At 38.5% G+C, this 24,786-nt stretch overlaps 1 long non-coding RNA gene and 1 other non-coding gene across 5 annotated transcripts; both read left to right on the top strand.

Moving 5' to 3' along the window:
• The first annotated feature begins 899 nt into the window (after positions 1 to 899).
• Positions 900 to 22,457, top strand: LOC120525622. 4 transcript variants are annotated; one of them, XR_005632986.1, is made up of 4 exons: positions 900 to 1,284; positions 2,164 to 2,252; positions 2,360 to 2,461; positions 17,780 to 22,457. It is a non-coding gene; the product is annotated as an uncharacterized LOC120525622 (long non-coding RNA). The 4 variants fall into 4 exon arrangements; XR_005632988.1 differs by lacking the exon at positions 900 to 1,284 and adding an exon at positions 1,317 to 1,375; XR_005632989.1 differs by lacking the exon at positions 900 to 1,284 and adding an exon at positions 1,323 to 1,344.
• LOC120526976 lies at positions 4,980 to 5,047 on the top strand. Its single transcript, XR_005633258.1, has one exon. It is a non-coding gene; the product is annotated as a small nucleolar RNA SNORD50 (small nucleolar RNA).
• Positions 22,458 to 24,786: the final 2,329 nt, after the last annotated feature.

Raw genomic sequence — 24,786 nt, 5'->3', positions numbered from 1 at the left:
ATTTAACAAACACTGAATCTTTATATCTTGCACAAGAATCTGAAAAATAAAATCATTTCTGGTAAAATGGGAGGCAGGAAGTTTTGGGAGTAATCAATCAAACAAATCATTACTTATAAGAGCCTGTGACATACAAATGGTCTGTAGGCTCAATATCCATTACACAAAATGTACAGTTATTGTGATCAATGTTAAATATACTGTATGTCTAAGAAATTCTCCTGGTGGATAAATGTCATTAAATATTTTGTGTGAACCATTTTAGATTTTGGAGGCAATAGTAACTCTAAGAAGTGAACATACAGTTTCTTAAAAATAGACTCACTAAAGATTAAAGAGTTTCTACAAAGAAACATAGGATATAATTACTTTATGGAATAATCACTAATTACTTTATTTGGCAAAATCTTATTGATAAAATCCTGGTCATCTGTCAGTTAAGGTGTACGATTAGGGGGTGAATCTAAGTAAGACACTGTATTTGTAATCATCAGAATAAAAGAAGTGCGAATATTCTTAAGAAGTGTATCATATTGTTCGTGATTGCTGGAGAAATGCTGGAGTTCATCAAGGGGTAAACGATTGCCATATTCGTCTAACAAAAGAGAAACAAACTGAGAACCACGTCACTTAACCATGCAGGCAGTTTAATAAGTGGTTAAGCCTTTGAACTTCAATCTCTGAGGTTTTGGGTTAAAATCTAGCGAAGTGACACTGTGCAACCATGTGCAAGTCACTTCACCTTATTATGCGTCAAATTGCAAAACAAAACACATGTGACTAATTAAAAATGTTGTAAATCGCCAAATTAAGTTAATACTAATCTACGGATACTGGTTTGTAGCACCTGCGCAGCTCCCATATATTTCCCGACCACGTTGTATCATAATGCAGTAAATTGACACAATACATTCGACAAACAGGAGAATGTATTATAACAAAATGGGGGTACTGCTTAAGGGAGAAAAATATAAATGATGTCGTTCCGTTATATCTACCAACAGGGTCACATTCATTTTATAATTAATTGTCAAAACGTGTTCGATCAGATTCTTGGTCACTATCAGATTCGTAGCAACTATTATTTGGTTATTTCAAAGTTTATATATCTAGTTTTTAAATGATAAAATACCTAGTTTTATCTATTAACTCCGGTTTTAAAACGGGGAGAATCTGCTTCTGTGGAACTCAAGGCTACACTTTAGTGCCGTTTAAGAAACGCCCCTTGGAACTCGCCCCCCTCAATTACCGCAGAGTTGTTCGATGTGGCTCTTCAATGGTCGGGTAAGCTGCATTTTCGGTTTCCTTAGAGGTTGCTGTCTTGCGGTTGCGAGTAAAAAAAAGGTTAGAAGATAAAAGCATGTTAGAGGAAGAGGTAAGGTGGGGTGTGAGAAAGTCAATTGTTTTTTTTATCTTTTCAATTCCCCTGAGAGACATGGAAGCTGTTACTGCGGACTACGGAGTAGACTGCTCAGGCTTGCATGGCCCATTATTTCTACGATGCTTTTGGACAAGGCATATATATATATATATATATATATATATATATTTTAATGTTTGCAGTCCAGATGTTTTTCGTTTGATATACGCGCATGCATGTGCGCTAGAAATCGAAGTTGTAGATCGAGACGCGCTGCAATCTTTGGTGAAAATGTAATAGTGGGGATTTTTAAATAAGTTTTGTGTTTGGGGTTTTTTTTTTTTTTTTTTTTTTTCCCTTTTGTAGGTTTTATGTTTTTTTCTTTTTTGCCATAAAATGGCGTCCCCAGTCGTCTTAGGCAGCAAAGACAGCGTTCTATCGCACTTTAAGACTGGCTTCTGTACCATTGGTGCAGTTGAACATTTTCTAGTCCCGCTAACATTACATTTCATAAAAGATGCACTCATAAGTGTAATTGATATGCTAGTTGATGTGGCTTTTATGGGTGGGGGGGATCCGAGAGCAAACCATTCTATACGATCCAATGAGCGGGTAGTGCTTCCAAACCCCTGCAATGGCTTTGGTGCAAAGGTTATGAACGGAAAGCGTGAGAGAACCCCAGAAATGTTCACTGGCCCGCAGTTGATGCATTCTGGGTTAGTCGGAGATTTCCGCTGAATATTGTGGGTTGCCTTACCTGTAAGGGGAACATCCAGCTCACGAACCCGCTTTATCCTGAACAGGGTCGCGGGGAAGCTGGAGCCTATCTGTCAAGCATTGGGCGCAGGGCATGAACAATTCCTGGAAACCAATTACACTTCGCAACATATTTGTGAGTTTTGTTAAACATCAGCACTCAACCAGCCAAACCAATATTCTGAAGGGTTAAACTGCGTTGGATTTTTTTTTTCCTTCCTTTCTCCCTTCTCTCTTTCCCAGAGATTTTGGACAAGAGGAGCTCCAGTTTTAAAACGGGTTTTGCCACTTCCAGTGCAAGTACACAAGTTCACTGACAAACTTTGCACACTTAAGGGGGCCGAGGTAAGCTACTTATTTGTGGAGCTTAGTGGTTAACTATTGCAAGGAACTTTTTTAAAAGGTAATATATTGATCTGTGTCTTTAAACTGTGTATGTAATTGGAAAGTGGCAGGGATGGATTCAGCACACCAGGGTGAGCCCCCCCACCAAGCCTCTCAGCCAGAGAGATCCAGCTTGCCGACACATTTATTAGTGCATTATTCATCCAAATGCCAAAGCTTACTTGTAGGCCAACAAACACAGTTAAACAATTTAGTGTTATACTGGCTCAGTATAATTATAGTCCTGACTAGGGGTGTTTGCTTACTTCACTCTCAAACAGTCCACAGGTATATTTCTACATAGTCAAAACTCTGGCCCTGAGATTTATGTATAGTTATTGCAAATGATAAAACTATTTGGAAATTGTCGTCTGTGCAGGATGATTGGTAATCCACTTGCTGAAGTATCGACCGTATGTAACTTACAAGTAGTACGCGTAAGGGATATGACTTCTCGTGCTTGATCACCAGTCATAATTTTGCTAGAGAGTTAATTGTTTATGCAGTTTTTCAATTTGTAAGCATGTGCCATTACATAGGCTTTATTTTTTGATGGCTAACACACAACTGAACTACTGTTCTTGGTGGAGTGAATATATATAAAGTGTTTTGTTTGGCGTATGCATGTTAAGTTGTTTGTATTAACATGAGAGTATCATTGTATTCTACAAATGAAGACATAAATGATATATAGATTGTAACACAGGGGTTTGAAGAAAAAGAATTGTATGAAAATGTTGCACAGTTTTGTGTGTGTGTATATGAGTGAGTAGATTTGCATATGGATTCACATTTTGGGAAGAACTGGTAATTTGAATATAAGAGCACACACATACTTTGCATTCAATTATAAAACTCCATAATAACACACCCTGTAATAGCACAATTTGTGCGGTCTTCCTTCCCATCAGGTGCTCACAGAAGCCCCAGTAAATTGTTCACCTGAACTGAGGCTGTTCTTGCTCAAGTCAAATGAGTGGTGCAGTGTTGGCATTTGGAAGGGACACACCATGTTTCTGTTGATGCTGAAGCTTGTATGCTGCAACTGGCATGAGTTGTAGCAGAGTGATTGTGCAGGGCAATAAACAGATTGTGTAGAAATCAAGAATAAGACCTGTAATAAGATTTTGTAAAATGTCCATGAACTTGTCCTTTTTCTAAACCTGTGGGAAGCTGGAGCCTATACAAGCAAACCTCCGCCACAAGGCAGGAACTGCCTCTGGATGGGGTGTGTTTCCATTTTAGAATGCATACAAACACGGGCCAATTTGGTATCGCTGATCACCTAACTTGAATGTGTTGGAACTGTGGGAGAATAAACAAATGTATTCAGGGTGGATATTCAAGTTCCACACTTGGGATAAACATCCTGGTCTCCTCATTCCACTGCACCATCAAGCCGCCCCCAGTTGTGTCATGTGCATTTTTTAATATATTTTTTTTTTATCTATATTAAGACTGTTCGATATCTTAAGTTCACATTGATACATAGTCATTTTAAAAAAAAAAAAAAAAAAGACAATGTTCAATACCATTATGGTGGAAGAAGTGAGGTTGGCGAGGTGTTTTTTGGATTCTGAATTATTAGATGCTCTACCCATATACCACAGAAAACATCTTCATAGGGGTAGGGGAATAGTATACATGCATTTTAGCTTGGAACGTAGGAGTTAGTTTTGTGTGTCACTGATTGCTGCAACTCTGCACATAGCGGAATTCAATAATGTTATTACAATCATTCAATGGTAATTCCTTCTAAATTCTTTTAAAATTGCTATAAATCCAATTGCCTTATTGGTATCAAATTCTAAAATTAAATCTGCCTTGTAAAATGTATTGGAATAAATGCCTACCAACATTAAACTAAGTTACTTTAGTTTTACTCACTCAAAGACCATAGCCTCCGTAGTTCTACCATCTTCTGAACACAAAGTGACTCGGTATGCACTATAGAAGAAAATAGCACTTTTTTGTTTCATTGTGGCTTGGCTATAGAGTCCTCAATTTGAAGTTTCACACTCTTAGCCGTTCTTTAGTGTCGCAACTGCACACCCACCTATCTGGGCCAGAGGGGCAAATCACACTGGGGGGGGCATAAAAAAATTGCACACATTTTAAATAAACAAAATTACTGGTTTTTTTTGTTTTTTTTTAAATTGAGTTTTTGATTGAGTAGCAGATGTTGGAGTGTGCCAGGTTTGCCAGAGAATTTAATTTGTCTACTTGCAGAATTTACCAGCAAAATTTGCATGCAATTGGACTGATGAAGTTAAAGTTTAAAGGCACAGTACAACCTATACCTTTTTAAAATGTCCCATGAACCTAACAGAGCTATGTTACTTTAACAATTTCAATAAGCAACAAATTAAAGCCTGCGTTGATTTTAAACAGAGCGTACGGTCTCATTGTTTACTGCATTGGTTGAAATATGGATGGAATTGTAGTTTGTTCTGTTTAGTAACATCTGGGTTTTACTAGTCTTCTATGATGAACCTATCCCGAACCTGAATGCTGATGACACACTTAAGCGGATTCGGCTACTGAGAAGACTAGTAGACTCCTGCCATCTCAGATTATGTGATTGCACTGGGGTAAATTTTAGAATAATGTGCATGTTTGTAAATAAAATTTTATTCTGTGATCATCTACAGAACATTGTCTGGAGCACTACTGCATAAATTTTAACTTTGTTTCCAGCAGTTTTGCAGGAAACGCTAACCTGTTGTAGCATTTCTTTGGTTCTAATTGTGCGCTTTTTTTTTTTTCTTCTTCTTTCAACCCCCATGTTTTAAGTTGAACAGTGGTGGTTGTGGTTGATGTCTGGTTTAGAATTTTTTTTTTTATCTCTTTCTTGTACCACTAAGGTTATTGGATCCCTTTTTCATGTTATAGTAGGTAACTCATGCCATTTCAATATCTGGGAACATAATGGTCTTAATGATGAGCCTGTTACAAACTTCAGTATTTGAGAATTCCAAAGGCTAGCTTCAGTATTGTAACAATATTTCATTCTGCTTAACTTGCCTTTATATGGGGATATGAAAGCTAGGAATTGACCCTGGATAAGACACAATTTCATTACAGAACCCACTCGTAGACACTTGATAGCTAGCATTTTTATGGTAGGAAAAATGAAATACCTTGAGAAAATGCTGTATAGACGGCAAATTTGTATGATATTTGTAAGGCCAGTGCTAACCACCGTGCCAGTTAGAAATGTTGAGGTAATCTTAAACCTTTAACCAGGGTAAATTTAAAATGTGTTTTTTAAATGTAGCCAGGCCTGTTAATCAGGATTGCAGATTTCAAGATGTCAGTATGAAAAATGTTGACAGGAAAAGGCTATTCAGCTCCAAGCTCCCTGATCTTTTTTACCCAATTGTTTTGCAAAGGTTGTTCCAGCTGAGTCTTCAAAGTCCCTAAAGTTCTACTCTCGGCCACATTACTTGGTAATTTTCTGTACGTCAACGGCTCTTGGTGTGAAGCATTCATCTTGAAGCATTTGTGCGAATTTTATCCTTAAGGTTCTGTGACCTGTGCTATTAAAGATCTTTAAGTAATAACTGGGATCCACAATACCTATTCCATTCATAATTTCGTAAACTTCAGTCCTGTCACATCTTAATCTCCATTTGAAAGAGTGGAAGCGTTTCTATTTGAGTAGTTTTTCATGAAGGCTTATGGTTTCCCCTTCAAATTATACCTTCTGAGTTGTAAAAATGTCTTTGAATATCCAGTGCATTTTGAACTAGACACGCAGGACATTGGCATAGGATCCTGCACTTTGGATAGCATTCATAGATTCCCCCTGTGGATAAGGTATTGTGACCACAAGGGGCCACTACTGAGCCCAAAAAAACTCTCACATAATTGCATCCAACACCATTCTGAGCTCAAATAAGTTTGTCACCACCACTTAAGTGAACACAACCAACATTAACCTAAAAATAGATTTAATTCATTGCTCCGTCTCCTTCTGCTCTCCTGATGACTGTACCCAGCTTCCTCCCAACCCTGACTCCTTGAGGTGCGCCCCTTCTAATTCAGATCCGGGAATGCTTCCATTGTCGTATTGCCTGCCAAGAGCACTTCCAAGTCAAATGAAAACCAGGGCTGTCCTCCCTCGTCAACTCCCTCTGATGGCACCCGACAGCACCCAAGGACCCCAACCAGGCTGCACTTCTGAACACCAAGTCCCATGCAACCCTGCAGGTTTCTAGACTGGGATCAGTCTAGAGCAGGGGTGGCGAACTCCAGGCTTGGAGTGCCACAGTGGCTACAGGTTTTCATTCTAACCCTTTTCTTAATTGGTGACCAGTTTTCAGTGTTAACTTTTTCCCCATCACTTTAATAGCCCTGTTCGAAGAGTTCAGCCCTCTTAATTGATTCCTTTCTTTATTAAATGACAGCCAAACAGAAATGAGATGTGAAACGAGCTAACAGATGACCAGCTAAACCGGAGCTTCAAACTCCAACCAAACTTCAACCAATTTCACTCCAATCGCTTTCTTAATGAGAAGCCGATTCTTGCTGTTCATTAAACCCGTTATTTAATTCCATGGCTTGTTGCTACTTTCATTCTGTCTCGGCACACATTTCGAAAACTGTTGCTCTGTTCTTTCTAAGAGCACAGTCGATGTTTTGGGGACCTGAGAGATCAACCTTACTAAGGCCATCACCTCTCTTTAATTTCGGATATTGTGTAATGAGCACAGGGGAGCTGGTCATGTGGTGCAGCCACTGTGGCACACGAGGCCTGGAGTCTGCCTCCCCTGGTCTAGAGGAATGTAACCTTCCAGGCAGAGGAATAAACTGCTCCTTGCATCAGTCTTCTCTCAGTCCATCCAATATCCTTCATTCCTAGCCAGGGTAAGGATTTCAAGATGGCCTGGCTGGGCTGTCTCTAATCCTGTCATCCTTCTGTTAGTGTCCTGGGTAGGCTTGAAATTGCCCTCTCTCCCAGTCAGAGGATCTTTCAATTCTTGTAAAGGATAGATGTTCTGTCTCCTTTACAGTTCTGCTATCTCAGAATTAGTGCCTTCAGCCAGAGATGGCAGCCCCACTTAATGTTTCTGCTGTGTGTGAAGGTATAAAAGTGGTCTTTAGCTACACACTAAATTACATTAGTGTCACTGGGTGCTTTTAATTTACTGTGGCAACCTGTGACTGAGCAGTTAGTTGCACTTAATATAGTTCAATATTAACATCTACTGTCCAGTCTTTATTGGCTAACACTCAAAACATAAATGTGAGCATAAAATTTAAAAGGGGGGGGGGTGATGCTGGTTCCCTGTTTTGCGAAGACTAGTGTGAATACAGTTTCTCCTGTAAAATGTATATATTTTATAAAGCTGTTGTAACTCCTCATGACAGGCTGCTGGAACTGCTTTAAACCAACAGCAATATCTATCTAGTCTGGTGAACCCTAATGTAGGGCTTGGCAATATCACAAAAAATAAAGCAATTTTTTAATACTAGTGAAGTCAATACTTGAACTGTTTTAATATTACTAGCAGTAACCGAAATGAATATTTTAACACAGAAATCACTTTCAACTTAAAAAGAAAAAAAGGTGGTCCATTTTGCAAACTGAAAATCAACTGCCCTCTTTCTAGAAATTATTAAAAATGTATAATTTATTGTCAATAAGAAACTGCAAAATGTTTTGTGCAGACTTTTTTCTGCAGTGTACAACTTTCTTTTTTGCAACTTGCTCTGCTCTTTTCTACACCTAAGACATGCCTTAACCATAGGTGACTTCTTTCTTTATCCCTACTTCAACTGTGTTAACATTACTAGCAGAAATGGAAATTAAAGTTTTTGTACATGTTTCTTCAAGCGTACATTTTACATTAAATACTGCATCTGTTACAGCCAAATCTCGGATCACTCATTTAATAAGCAATATGCAAGACCTGGTCGGCTCCTTGAGAGCCTAAATTGGGAAGGATGTATTTTAACATATGTGGGAATAAACAGATTTTGGCAATTGAGTGTGCTTAATGATGCACCTTGAATATACAGGTATACAACAATATCTGAAGTTGCACACATTCAGTCCACTTACACATGAGTAGAACATGCAAACTCCATGCAAACACTGACCAGGTCAGCAATCAATTCTGAGGTGGTGGCAATGTGTAACGATCACAATAGATTACATTTATATTGCACCTTTCCAATTCTCCAATGGCTACACAGTCAGTCAATAGAAATAAAGTGACATTAATAACACAAGATACAAACTAGTATTAACGCTATTAAATATTTGAAAGTCATAGTTCTGAATTAGATTAAGAAAGAAGCAGGGGAAAAATACCGGTCATGAACAAATAACACAATATTTGTTCAATTGCATGTAGGGATTTACAGATGTGGACAAATGTTTTCCCTCCATGTGTGTCTGAATTCATTTGAAACTGACAAAATTGGCACCCATCATTGTTCCATATTTAACAAAACCCAGACTTTGCTTTAGAATTTTGATTCGGCAGAATATTTCAAATAACACAACTGAAAATGGCATGGACAAAGATTGAACCCTTAACCTAATATTTTGTTGCACAAACTTTAGAGTCAGTCCCAGCAAACAAGTGATTCTTGTAGCTCTCAGTGAGATTTCTGCACCTGTCAATAGGTATTCTGGCCCAGTCTTCCCGAGTTAACTGCTCAACTGTGTCAGATTTGAAGGGCGCCTTCTCCAGACTGTTTCAGTTCTTTCCATTGATGTTCAATGGTATTTAAATTGGGGTTCAAAGAACTTCAATTCAGAATAGTCCAATGTTTTTATTCTTCTTGGTTGCTTTTAGCTGTGTATTTTGGGTCATTATCCTTTTGGAGGATCTTTGCCCTGCAAATGAGCTTTCTGACACTGAGCAGTACATTTGACTCGAGTGTCTTGATTAGTCCTGAGATTTCATTGTTCCTTTATAGACTCCAGGCACTCCATGCCTGATGCAGCAAAGTAGCCACAAAATATAATCAATCCTCCTTCATTTTTTACCGTAGGTAATGGTGTTCTTTTCTGTATCTTCAAAGGCTGAATGATTGACAGCACAACGTGTGATACTAATTAAAGAAAACGGGTAGTTTGCAAAGTTAATCCGATCCAATTATTTTGATCTTTTCTAGGGGTACAAACCAAGGTGTCCAGGACATCTTAGAATATCTCTGTAGAATAAGCAATACTTTATCTCCTTTCACACTGTTTTACTCCGTGACATATCAAAGGCATGCATGCATACGTGGTATGATTTGCTTTTTATTTAATCACTTTTCAGCAGGCATACAGCACTTTTTCAATGAGCTGTAAGGGTACCGTCAAATTTTTCCACGTCTAAATCTAGATCTTGTCATCCACGGTGATAAGGAGAAATGAATAGGGCAAGCGCTTTTTTATCAGTTTTATGGCCAAGTGCTTGATGGCATTGACCATTTAATTGCTATTTGTTTGCTGTCCAGTACATATCTAACAAACCCAGCCTGACATCCTATAGTTCTCCAAAGTAAACTCCTGACAAAGTCATCTCACTTAGAGATGCAGACTCCAAAGGTGTCTCCCATGGACATATTAAAGTGAATCAAATGGTTCTAGAGATTTACTGCTGATAAGCCGTACGTTAAGCATGGCAGTGGCAGACAACAAGTTAACTGCACAAACATCGAACGTCAGAGTTTATTTCAGTAGTGCAGATTTGGTGTACTCTTGTTAAAATAAATTCTGAGCGGGATGGCATACTTCAGAATTAACAGTGCTGATGAGCTTCCAAGCACAGTACGTCACAATCTCCTATTAAAAACTCTGCAGTGCTGCAGACATTCCAGATATATTAAGATTACTGTGTTCCATCTATTTGCAGTCGTCAAAGCTCGGTGACACTTGACCACCCATGTTAAAGCACCAGTACTAATAAGCTGATAAATTTAAACATGTGTAACTTCAACTAGGTTGATAACATTTTTCTGTATGCTACACATCTGCTTAAACTGTTACTGCAAAGGTATGATGATCAAACAAGTTATTTATGCATGAAATAAGGTTTAATTGCCAAAATTCCTACTTTCTTTGGCATGTAAAGACTTCCCCACCAAGTCTAAATGCTGAATGAATTTTGAGGTGTTGGGTGGCTATTCGATCTTCAAAAATCCTTTTGTGGCTCTAATTTTTCAAATTACTTCCAAGATTTGTGTGACAAATTTCAATTTAAGCGCCTATTTGTTGAAGTTTAGTCTGCTATTCACTGATAAAGGGCTGTCTGTGATTGTTAGTTGTGGCCAATGAAATCCACTGAATAAGTCCTTGTGGGAAAGCTGACTGGACAAAATTTCCAGTGAAATCCACAGATTCAGACTCCAGCAGCGAGGATTACTTGTACATGTCCACAAATATTGCTTGTTTTTATCCAAATTTACTACTTTTAAATATTTAATAATTATCGGCAACTGCATGCTCACATGTATATTGCACCCAAAGTGTGGAGAAAGTTAATTATGGAAATGTTTCTCATTTTGATTAGTTTTCATAATTTTTTATTTTAGCTTTCATTAATTACATATTTCACTTAATCTTAGTTAATGGGTTAACACTGTGAGAGCTGATGGTTGGGGAAAGGTTTTAACTTTGTCCGGTGCTTTCTCACACTGGTTCCAATTCTGCTTTTTGTGTTTTAAGTGCTGTAATAAACTGAATGTGCTGCCACTTTTAACTGCTATTGTTATTTTGCAAACTGTGCATTTTACTTTAGTTTGTTCGACATTCATTATTTCATATTTGAACCAATTCCAGATAACCAACATAAGAATACACAGCCTTTCTTTGAAATGGGTGCATTCTTAAGAGAAGCACCGCTTGTCATATTCATTACAATAATATCGTAATGCCCTTTCCTGATTGCAAAGAACAAATCTGCACTAACCATTCGTTGTGCGGAAATCAAAATGGGTTTATTTCTATCAACTAAAACACAGCTTTTTTTTTTTTTTGGCGCAACCTGCACTTTCATCCTCCTGTTTCAAAGTTGCATCACTTCACTGGCGCTCCACATGTCGCACTCGCCATTCACCTCTAGCATGGCAAACAAAGTCTGTACACAGCCTAACTTGTATCACTATTACCATTCGAAATGAAGTGTGCCAGTTCCCCGTTTTCATCCCCAGTCTCCACCCCTTGGCATCATAGTTTGCTAAGTTTTCTTCAACTTGTGCCCTATAAGTACTTGTATTTTGTCAGTGCTCAGAGAACTGCACTAACCAGTAATTCTCATCAAAAGTGAGACATCCGTACAGTTTAATTTCTAATCTGTTTTATGTGATCTGTGCTCTGGAGTGAAGCTCTTCAAGCGGAAATAAAAATAGCAGCCTTTGTAGTTTTTATGAAAATTTATTCAATGATAAACTTCATTGCTGGCCTTTTTTTTTGAGTTTGTGTTTTTGTGCAACAGCTTAAAGGAGCCTCCTAATTACAGTAATGTGTGTTCAATATATAGTGGTATTTTGCATTAACATTCATGATTGAGTGTTTAGCTTATTGAAGGAAGTCAAGTTGTTACTTTCGGAGCAGGGATAGATGAGATTTGTTCTCAAGGGGAAATTTAAAAATCTACAGAAATTCAAGAAAAACCACAAATTCCCCACCCCCATAAACAGTAACTTGAGGCTTGGACAACAAGAAACTGCTGTCATCTGATAACAGGCTTATATCTGGGAGTAACGTGTAGTAGGACTGCTCAATTAATCATATATTAATCATGGTTCAAGTTAGGCCTCGATATACTAATCGTGGAAAATGGCAATTCCCAGATTCCATTTAGTGCTAGTCTTAATAATTACAAACTGCCCTAAATGGCACATGGTGTTGTAATCAAACATGTAAACATTCAAAAAATGTGCGTGTACTGGTGAATCAGGCACTCTCATCATTAGGAGTAACAACGTGGTAAATGCTAGGAGTCTGATCCTAAACTACTTTTTTCTGTCTGGTGTTGCTTCCAGAAAAATTGAAGCATAATTAATATTGAGCCTACGGTAGATAACCTGACACTCGTTGGACAGAGAATCGTCTAGTGTAGTGTTCAGACTGTTAAATACTGCACTCCAACATTTGTGCAGCTTTTTAAAATTCAACCATGTAGTTCCGTCTGAGGAGTGCATGAAACCAAAGTATGCATTGCAGTGTCCCAGTAAGATTAAGTCCGTGGCACAGAAGTTATCTGTTTACGCTAAAATGCAAGTCAGTATCCATCAGAGTATCGAACGCAAAATAAAATTAAAAGTAGTTGTCATGTTTATTATAAGACAGTGTTTCAATTAAGAGTGCACAGCAGAGTTTCTAGGCAATCATTACTCTGGGTAAGAAGTCAACCCCTCCTGTGGTTATTCCTCCGAAGTTACATTGCCTTTTATATAGCACATTTTCATACAAATGTAGCTCAAAGTGCTTTACATGATGAAGAAAGATAAAAAGAATTAAAATTATGCTAACGCAGAATAAAAAGTAAGGTCCGATGGCCAGGGAGGACAGAAAAAAACCCAAAAAAAAACTAAAGGAGAAAAAGTAAAATCTGCAGGGGTTCTAGGCCATGAGACCACCCAGCCCCCTCTAGGCATTCTACCTAACGTAAATGATCAGTCCTCTTTTTGTATTTAGGGTTCTCATTGAAGGACTTGATGAATTCACGTGGACCTCTGGCCCTTAATCCATCAATGTAGGGACATCACTGTGCTTTGATTAGGTGGTGGTGGTGGTGCAGATCGCCACCACAGAAAACCAGAAAAAACAGAAGAGAGTAGGGGTTGGTATGGATTTTGGAGCCACCATGAATAGTAATGATAATTGACTATACAGAGCATCAGGATTAAACTAAAATGAAGTTATGAGAAAGCCATGCTAAAGTACATTCCAAATGTAAGACAAAAATTAGAATGGATCTCGGACATGTGACAATTTATTCAGCTAGCACTGACTTGTGGTTGAGTAACAACCATGTGAAAGCTTGTCTGAGCATAACCATTTATTAAATTGAGGAGGCATATTTTGCTGAAGAGCAGATGCTTGTAATACTGCCTCTTTATAAATGAGTGCACATTTCATTACAATACTTTCCTCAAGATTGGAGGATGTCACTGCTCAGTGACCGAGTCTAGTAGCAGCATGTAACAGTGTGTTGCTATCTAAATACAGTACTTCCTGAGTGTGCTACTGTATATTCAGTACATTTAATGTGTTTACATGAACTACAGAACTGTCGGTGTATTTACATTAACATTTTAATTTAATGTTACTACCATTTTTAAGATTTCATTATCTACTGTGACTTATGTGCACATGCAACATTTCTTTACTTAACCCCCAATTTAACATTTCCATGTTTAAGTTTCCCACATGGTGAGTGGTGGTGATGGCTTTATTGTAAAAAGAAAAAAAAATTTCAGTTAATTCAGCAGTTAACAATTTCACAGTAACAATTCTTTGATTTTTTTTTCCTTGCAAATTGGAGGTTCTGCTGTACCTTGTGAAATCAGAATATGGTGGTATATGTAGTGGGCAGGAACTACCCTTTATTCTGTTAACTGAAGTTAATAATCGCAATAATATCTAAGGTTATAATCATTAATTTTGTTGTTGTTGTGCACCCCCTTAATAGAATAATATCAATTAAATTTTTTTTAGTGGTAAAGTTTGATCAGGAGAGAGTTCACGGTCATCTCGCTCCTCAGAATTTCAAGCACAGATTATTCTCTGGCACCAGCTGTGTATAATACCTTACTATATTGCAGAGCAAAAAGGATTCAAGAAGCTGTTGATGGATGCAAAATTTCTGTTTCTCGACTGCAAAAGCAGTACCTAATGTTGGTGAATGTTATAAAGTAAATCTCGCCTCCTGCTTAATACAGACTGTTACAGACACTAAAAAGCACATCTGCAAAGACACCACATTTACAAATATTTAAACATGATTACCATGGTTCTGAATCCAGAACATCGGAGATCATTGTTCCCTGACTGGCAGAGAGAGAGGGAGAGATCCATTTCCTTCTCTCTCCCGCCCATTGTTTGATGGCATCCAAGTAGAGCAGCTGTACCACAAAATTTAAAACCCATGTTAATTGAACTTTTTTTAACCGTGTCCTGCTCGGCTGTGAAGCAATCAGAATTGATGTCTGAATGCTGGCAACTAGCCTTACAGTTTTTCACTCGGGTGGAGCGTTACAGCTTCTGCTGACGTCACGCCCGATACCAAAACTTTATTAAAAATATTTTCAGATGTTTTTAAGATTCGAACCGGACACGGAGACAAAAGTGAAAGAAAAAGAGAGAAAAGGAAGAGATGGAGGGGAAGGTGGGGTTTTCGTATAGAATAAACAATAAATGAACCAGAATCCGCTTCTAGACCTGCAGAAAGGGGGGGGAACCACAAGACAAAAACATTGCTGCATCAGCTACATGAAGATATATAAAAGTAAAAATGTTTGCTGACAATCATACAGTAATTATTACTAAGGCATTTAGGGCCAACCACAACCTTAGGTCATGTGCTGAAGATGTCCAAGTCATACTTATGAAATCGCCATGTGAGCACCTGTGTGCGTACGCACGCTTGTATGTGTAAGGTTTCTCTATAGGAGCATCCAATAGTGAGTGTGAAGGGCCACAGACCTGCCCCCAAAAACGTGCGGAAGATGGAGGGAGTTCCAAGCCCAGAGATCCAGAGGTCACCCCAGAGCGCGGAGACCCCAGGGAGGCCGTCACCAGAGAAGCCCCAACCCCCTCGAGAGGAGCAGAGGATCACCCTGGGGGGCCACAACCAGCAGCCGGCAGAGTCCCGGGAGATATCAATGGCAAGCCCTCAGGCCCGCCCGCAGCTGCTCACCCCCAAGTCGGCCGGGCCCGGAACCCAGCAGCCCGGGATCCAAGGGCGACCCACCCGCCGAGGACCCAACAGAGCCCAGGGAACCAGATCTCACCAGGCAGCCACCGGGAGCGACCAGACAGATGCTTAAGGTAGGGGGAGGGTAGGCGAAGATATTGTAGCATTGCCAGGTGTCCCAGGAGAGGGGAGGAGTCCAAAACCCCACCTGACATATACAGTCACACACAAACAGTCATACACTCCCTCCCTCATGCTCTCACATACACATACAACCCAAGACTTACAAGGATGTACGCCAGACACCCATTCACACTCCCCATACACACCCTACTAACTCTGGTCCCGATGCTGGTGTACCTGAGGTACAACCATTCCCGGACTCCAGAGCTAGCCCCGTTCCGCAGGGGTAATAATGAGCAGGCACCCCCGTCCAACGCAGAGCAAAGCAACCCACCACTCCAGACCACAGGCAGACGGCCAGCTCTCACTCCTAGCCTCCAGCCCCGAGCAGCTAACTGAGAACAGAGGTGTAATAAGACCTCTAGTCTCCCTCCGCCTGCTCTAATGTAATGTTGATGTGTGTTGATAAGGTGCATTTGGGCGCACGGGCAGTGCCGGCACCAGCTGATGCCCATGGGATACCTCTCGCAAACCGTTTTAACACACTGCATATGGTGGTTCACCTCCGCGAGAAACATGACTCTATGAACAGTAAACGTGGTTCAGAGGTGCCAGGAGTTGGTGGGCGTGGCTTCTTCTGGTGTGCCATAGGTGTCTGTCTTGTCAGCGGCTCAGTGAGTCCACACCCCTTCCGGCGTGTTTTTCCATGGTTGTCTTGCCAGAGAGAGAGAGAGAGGATGGTGATCTTCGGACTTTTTTTAAGGTGTTTTGTGAACATATCGCGGTGTATTGAAAATTGTGTTTTCACTCCAAATAACTATTTTAAGCCCCAATGGCACAGCCCTAAATTAGGATGTCGTGATGAATAGATTGTAGTAGTAATGCATTTTATGGCAGAAGGTGTACAAAAGTAAAGTACAGTTCTAGAGGAAATGGCAATCTTCAAATTGTCAGTCTCTTTCTGCAAGGAAATGGTTTGCAGTGATGCCTGTTGGAAGTGAAAATATTTTAAAACTAAATTGTGAGTGTAGCCCTGCCCGGGGTTTGTTTCCTGCCTTACGCCCTGGGTTGGCTGGGATTGGCTCCAGCAGATCCCCGTGACCCTGTGGTTAGGATATAATGGATGGATGGATTGTGAATGTTTTACTGTATTGCCTTGGCTGTGTGCTAAAAGTTATCAATGTCACAATTCCTTTTGATGCATGTTCTTTCTGTTACTGGATGTGAATTCTTAGTTTTTTGTTGTGTTGTGGCTAAATTGCTTAGAAAATGTTTCCAGACTTAGGGCTCCTGCTTTAGCTGTAGATAATTTTGTATAGTTGTCTTTAAAATTTGAAATCCTAACTCATGATTTTTAAATTTTTACCTCAGTTAAGCTATTTCAGTTGAAAGAGGGTCAACAATTTGTATAGGATTACAGTTATGCTTTCTGAATAAGTCACTACAGTTTTCAAACAGCCAAAACCATTTACTTGTATTGCTTTAGTTTCCGAAATACAAACCTATTAATTGAATGAGAATGCATTTCACCCCCCCCCCCCAAATTATTTAAAAAAAAAAAAAAAAAAATTTCAATAGAATCTACTGTATGTGTTCTGTTTGGCATAGCTAGAGCAATACTCCACCCAAAAATGATGTTTTTTTTTTGTTTTGTTTTGTTACCCCATGTAGTTTGTAATTCCTCCATATCATGATTAAACATTTTTTGGGTCACCACTACAAACTGATTATTCATATTCAACTGGGCCCACAGTGACCAAATATTGGACAACGGCAATGTTATAAAAGCAGGTTAAAAAAAAAAAAATTCTCATGTAGCTTGGTGTTGCATAATCCACATCTCCAATATCCATTCATATTGTCAGTGTGCAAGGTGTGTGCATTTTTGCTAGAATATTAAGTTAATTCCTAGAAAGGAAGTGTTCATAGTAAATGGTGTGTTTTTAAACTGAAGATTGGCCAACCCCCCATTCGTCAAGAATTCTGTATTGGAAATAGGAATTATGTGACATGAACTACATGAGAATTTCTTTTATTACTCTGGTCGTTTTTCACATTGTTTGCCATTGTCCAGAATTGGTCACCTCAGTACTCCATTGAGTGTGGATATTGAACATGTACTGTAATTTCTCCACAAACATGAGATTGAAAATTTATCTGCTACAACAGCAAATTGCAAGGGGTAAGTAACTTTAAAAAATTAGTAATTTTTTTGGGTGGGGTATTCTAAGATTGGAAGGCAGGATTTGAATGAGGTTTTAATTGTGTGTTTTTGTTTTGATATTTTTAGGAACCGGTATAACCGTCGCCTGCCTAGCCCATTATTGGTAAATCACGGGCAAGAAAATTGAGAATCTGGATGCATTCTTGAAGATGATTAACTTATTGAAGCCTTAAACTACAAAACCAAGGGGGTTTCCTTGATATACCACTATTAGAAATTGGACAGTGTATGCACTGAAATTTTCAGTTTTGTTTTAGTCCAGCATACTAATACCTACGATGAAGAGATGTGAGCTTTCAAAACAAGAACGGGATAAAGTGGTTGAATTGTATAGAAGGGGAGCAGGTTATAAGACGATTTCAAAGTCTTTATTTATCCCCCTGAGTACAGTGAAATCCATTGTGAAGAAGTGGGTTATGTATCAGACTACCGAGACATTGCCAAGATCAGGCCGTCCTGCCAAACTAACTGCCCGGCTAAACAGGAAGCTCATTAAGGAAGCAACTAACAGACCAACTGTAACTTTGAAAGATCTGCAAGATACTATGTCTCAGATGGGAGTAAATGTTCACACATCAACAATATCTCGGTCCCTCCACAAAGCGGGCCTTTGTAAAGTCATGTCAAAAAAGAGGGAGCTGTTGAAAAAGACCCCTCTTAAAAACGTTTCCAAGGAAACCAAACAAAACCTGGAAAGTTCAGGTTAAATTGGAAATGTTTCCTCCTTTTTCATGTATGATAGCTTTGTGTTTCAAAGATTAGCATTAAACTATTGAAGTCCCGTTGTGATCCAAATTTAGAATTAAAATTCATTTTAATTTTGGATGGGTATATCTAAAAATTAGAGAACCATCCCTGTGGTCCAAAACACAGTATAACTGTGTTGTAGTTACAGGCCTTTTTTTAGGTGAGGGTACTGAAAAAAGTGTTTGGGACTGGGGAGACCCTGACGGTTTTGCACCAAATGTAGTAACTGCTAAAAGTGCACTTAAGAAGTTGCTCATATTTATTGGAATGGCATTTCCAAGATAAATTTCTGATGGACTAAAAATGGTTCCTTAAAGGATACACTACCGCTCAAAAGTTTTAGAACACCTCGGTTGTTCTTCAGATTTAATCATTTGAAGTTCAATGAATGACCTAAAATCAAAATTTGAAATCTTCGGTTCATCCCACAGGGTGTTCTTATGCCATTGATTTGGTGAAAGATTGGTTCCTCAGTGTGTAACACCAACTGTCAAACATGGAGGAAGAAGTGTGATACCCTGGAGTTCTTTTGCTGGAGGAAGAGCTGGTGACCTGCACAGAGCAACTGGCTCTCTGAGTCGAAGGGGTTACCACAGTTTGGCTGTTATATTAGCAAGAGGTGGCTACTTTGATGAACCAAAAATGAATACAATTTTGTACACTTGATTCCTTGACTTTATTTATTTTATTTATTAAATAAAAAAAAAAAGTTGTACTATGCTTGATTTAATGAAAAAGTAAAACCTTGAACTGAAAACTGAGGGTTCTAAAACATTTGACTGCCAATATGTGTGTGTGTTTTTAGGTTTTTTTTTTTTTTTTCCCCATTTTTTTTTTGTTTACAATCATGGTGTATATTAATGTTCCATGTGAAATTGTTCTAAAGTGAAGTGTGTGGTGTTTTTTTTTTTTTGTTTTTTTTTTCGTAATTTCTAGCAAATCTCATAACTGTTCTTGCAGTTTAAAATCCAAATGTGAAAATAAAATGAAAGCCTTAAAGCTTAAGGTATATCTCCATATTTTTATTTTTCCTCCCAAGCCAAGGGTGTCAATTTCAATATTGATCTATGTCTAAAGATAGATACATGGTTTGACAGTATGTTCAGTGTTTTTTTTCCTCCATTTTAAAGGGAGACCCGCTTCTCATCTCCTTCTGTGGCATTCTTTCAGCTGCAGGCATGTGGTTTCATTTTGAAAAGTCCCCTTCAAGCACTGTTATTGAATGTTATGGCCAAATGTGAATTTCTGTCTCTGTTCAATAGACATAGAATAATTACAGAAAGTGCAAAATGCTAAGTTTTCATTGGCATTATGGTATGTATTTGCCTTGACTGTTTCAAAAATCTGAGGATTTAATTTTTTTTGTACAAATTGTAGTCAAACTCTTGTGTTCCCAACATGCACCATGCTCTAACATTGAATGAATCTCGCTCTGCAGGCTACATAAAGTATAATGGCACAGAATCTAACAAATGAAAGCAACCCCTGCCACCATGGCCTCAGTCTTCATGCCCCATAAGTCATGTTTTAAGTTGTATAAAAATATATATATATATATATATATATATATATATATATATAAATCACCAGGTAGGGCATTTAATTCAACCCCCCCACCCCATCTTTAGAGCTCCTGGCACAGAGTAGAAAGGGCAAAATGCAGGTGGCAGTTGGTGATGGATATTTAGATTCCCAGTAGTGATTCAATTCAAATTACCTGTGTAAGTGAATCAGTTTTTGATTAATTTAGAATCAAGCATGTGGCAAGTCGCATGGGTGTCCCCTGTGATCGCATCACAAATTTATAATTTGCACTTTTTTTTTTTATGTGGGTGTGTATATAAATATTGCTTGTTAATTTATTGATGTGTGTGTGTATAATACATACGCCATTGTCTTGTATCCGTACATAGACCATAGCACCATTAAGTTGCAAAACTGAAATAAGATGTTTTGTTACAGACAGAATTGTAACTCGTAAATTATTCAACCATGAACCAAATGAACAAAAATGGGTAGACTGATTCTCAAGTTGTGATTCATTTGCGAATCAAATGAACAAGAATCATCAGACGGAATCATTGGTGGTGAATAGTTTACAAACTAAATGCGTCGACGGTTATTGCACATGCATTTTAAACTTCTGCTGCTAGCGAAAAGAAAAACCGTGACATCATACAAGACACACGTGCACTTCAGCACTCTCGCTGAACTCCACTAAATAGATTTCATGCATGCCCACAAATACATTCATATGATTAAGAAAAATAGTTTGTAAATTAGCAATCACTAGTGGTGGCACACTTACAGAAACAGGAGACTCAACCGTATATGAAAATGCAACAGTAAATAAACTTTCATTGCTTGATACTGATATACATCAGAGATTATACCAAAGCTGTAGCTGAAAGGACTGATGGCTCTTGACTTTTTATATAAGGCACCATTATTTGGCAATCATGTGATTCCAGTGTGCATTTGTCAGACTGCTATGTCTATGTGTGATATAGCATGTTTGTCAGCACCACATGTACAAAATTATTTCTTTACACAAATAACAAAGGAAAAAATTTGTTTTGGGTTTTGAAGTGCACTCTCACAGTAGTTTTGATGGCAAATCCTTGCTGAAATAAAATTATTTCATAGGACACTGCTCTGTTACTGTATATCGGACAATCTGCACACGTTTGTGGGAGGGGGGGGGACATTGAAGGACATAGCTCTCAATAGTCATTGATGAAAAAATTAGAGCCACAATGGGGGTAGGGGAATATGCAGCTATGGTGAAGAAATGTGTATTTGAAGGGCTGTAGTGCCTTGGTGTCAGTGCAGTTTTGGGATGGAAGTTTTAGAGCAGATGTTTGTATTTGCCGGACCGACATTTTCTTCACATGGATAGAAAAGTAAACCTCAAGTGTAGCATGCTGTACATGCAGTTTGATTTAAAATATAAAACCATTAAACTTATCTAGGCATTTGCTGTACTGAAAGTCTTAACGTTGGGTGGAAGGTTTGTCATGAAGAATGTGGATATCATTCACACTAAACTCTAAAATCCACTAAACCCGTCCTAAATCTGCATTGAGCTCATGACGCCTTTAATACTAAACCCTTACTCCTCAATCACAGTTCTCAAACTGCCTTGATGTCATAGTGTTGTGAATTTTCAAATGTATGATACTGTACGTGTTATTGCTGGTCCATCAGAGCTGCTATGAGCAGAGAAGCACGTAGGAAAGGTATCTTTACCTCAAGAAAAAAAAATTGTACAAGATGCTGGGATCAAATTTTACTTCTAGTTCACAAGTATTTCTCAGAAATGTGAGTGGAGTGTTTTCTTAAATTGGGACCTTTTTGTCGCTTCATAGTAGCCATATTTGGTCAGTTTTAAGGCTTCTTAACTTTGGACCCCTACCCATTTGGCTTTATTGTAAAACACAAGAAGAGGCTAGGTAGTTTTTTTGTTTAAAAAAAAAAAATTAAAATGCTTAATTTTAGAGCAAAATGTCTTGACATAAATATATTATACACACACACCATGATTGTGAACAAACAAGTTTTTTTTTTAAATCTTAAACTAACCCTTTAAAGGGTATCTGGTAGCTGAGTCATGGCAACTGGACTCCTTTTCTTGCTTGGATGAGCAGTGAAATCTACCTCACAAGAAGCGCAGTTGCCATGACTCAACTACCAGATTTCACCTGGATGACTGAGAATCTTCACAGACATCTTTAAAGGGTATGTTTTGGTATTTTTCCAAGTCAAAGTTACTTCACAAACTTGGCATATAATAATTTGTCACATTAAAATTGTGCTTCTAATAAATTTTAAACATACCTTGTGTTTCAGATTACAATGGGTTCATGAGTCCAGAAGTGACAAAAGCCTCAAAACAAATGTAAATTTTTCAAGCTAAACATGTCATCGTGTATCCATCGGTGTATTGAGATTGTATACACACTGCAGAATAAAGTGTTGAGATTCAGAAATTTCAAAAGGACACTGGCTTTACTTTGTCCTCCTGTGTTGCCCTTTCAGTCTAAGGTGTGTAGATTCACATCAGAAAGCAACCATCAAGAACAGTTCTTGACATAAGTTAAAGTTTTAATTTTTCCTTGGGTACAAATAAAGTCTATCAATTATTGAATGTTGGTGTCTAGATGTGAATTACATGCTCTGTTCTATAGACAAGTAGACATTCAAATTTGAAAAAGTCACACATTACAATCGCTTATATTGTTTCATTATACAGAAGATTTTTTAATTATTTTGCAAATATATACTGCTACTACAATTGTTAGACACGTGCTTCAGTGAGAATGAATATTCAGCAGGCCCATAGAACCGCAATAAGAACTGAACCGACATTATAGGCAGTACTTTTTAATAAAACCAAATTACTGCCATCATCATTATCCCTGTGATGTGGCGTTATTAATTTTACATGATGATATTTAAGCTCTGCCCGCTTTGAGATGAGCGCAATAACATTAGTGTATGATATTTAAGAGCAGAGTTTGGAGGAGTGTGAGGTGCCAGTAAGCCCAATTCAGGTCCTGGTTAAAGGCATCTGTCCATCCATTTTCCTAAACTGCTTAAGAAGAGCAGGATCGCAGAGTGGCTGCAAGCATTAGGTGCAAGTCTGGAACGCTGCCTGAACAGGGCATCGGTCCATGACATGGACTCACACAAGTTAGGGTCAATTTAGTAACATCAGTGTAGCCATGCGTAATCAGGGTAAAGTTTAGTAGGTTCAGTACAGAGGTTTTAATGTGGGCACAGTGATGGTGCTGAGTTGTCATTCCTTCCTCATAGCGCCGTGGATCTGGATGAGTTCAAAAATCTGGGGTTTTAAATGTCTCAATGCATGCTCAGTAATGCAGGTAAGGAAATTCCAGAAAGTTGATTCTGTTCTTCTGGACATAAGGTGTGTTGTTGTGTGTTTTTGTTTTTTCCACCCCTAACTCCCTGATACGTTTCATCACCCATCCAAGTGACTTCCTCAGTTTCAATTGACAGCAGGTTTCTCCAACCTTATAAACAGTACCTTGGCCTAATGACCGAACTAGTACCATTGACTAACATTGAACCATGTGATCAATGATATGCAAATTGTCCATTGATCAATGGCCATGACTAGCATTCACAGAGTTGGGGAATAGCTGCAATCACCACATTGTAAGATGGTGAAAGATGTACCTTTAGGCCCCCTCCTCGGTTCAAAGATGGTCATTCCTTTTTCACATAAATGGCCTCTTTGACTCCTCGCTCCAACCAGCATCCCTCCCTGTACAGGATGTGCACATCTTGATCACTGAAAAAGTGACCACTGTCCTGTAGATGTAAATAGACTGCGGAGTCCTGGCCTGACAAGGTAACTCTTCTGTGTTGTGCCATCTGCTTCACCAGTGATTGTTTGGTTTCCCCAATGTATGATTCACAGCAATCCTCTTGGCACTTAATGCAGTTAAGAAGATTGCTGTGAATCATACATTGGGAAAATCAAACGACTGGAAATGTCAATGATTTGCATTGATGTAATATAAAAGCCACAATATGTGAAACTGAACATGTCATGTTTTACAAAGTTGCTCAGATATATTAAAGCATTGGATGTTAAATGGCAATGTTCATGCAGACACTTCTTACTTTTTTCTGGGCAGAATTTGGTGTTTTTTTTTTTTTTTTTTTTTGCAAAGGGCAATTTTCTTCCATATTGGCAACATGATTACAAAAAAGTGTAAAACTTTGAAGTGCCATTTGTGCAAGCACACACAGACCTGTGTTTTCTTCCCCAGACAGAAAAGAATAACCACCAGTTAAGAAGAATTTGACAGCGTCACAGGAAGGGCAATCAAATTTAAACAACTGAGGAACTTCTCCGCAATAATAGCTTATAAATACACTGGCTGGCGGAGTGAGGGGCCCACTTCTGTGGAGTCTTTCACCTTTTAAAGAAATGCCTCTGAAAACTCTCCTCTTCAGGTGATACCTATACTCAATACTGTATACTTATTAATGCAGGTTAAATTTGGGATTCTGTAATGGAATATGGACACTTCTGCATTTTATTGTAGTTCCTTTGGCTGATAGTTTTTAAAAATGAAGCTCAAGTATGTATATGCAATACTCTGTACAAATATCAAGGTCTTCTGTTATTCATTCTTAAAATTATATGAGATGCCACACTCCTAATTACTGTACAAATGTTAAGGTTAAATATCCGGAGTGTCCGGTTTGAACAGTGTAACCATTAAAAGACTGGGCATTGTGAGCGTTTGTTGCAGATTTGCACATGAAAGGTATTACCCTTTGCTTGCTTTTGT

The sequence above is a fragment of the Polypterus senegalus genome, chromosome 3 (genome assembly GCF_016835505.1).
Source record: "Polypterus senegalus isolate Bchr_013 chromosome 3, ASM1683550v1, whole genome shotgun sequence".
NCBI lineage: Eukaryota > Metazoa > Chordata > Cladistia > Polypteriformes > Polypteridae > Polypterus > Polypterus senegalus.
This window is presented reverse-complemented; position numbering and strand designations above follow the sequence as displayed.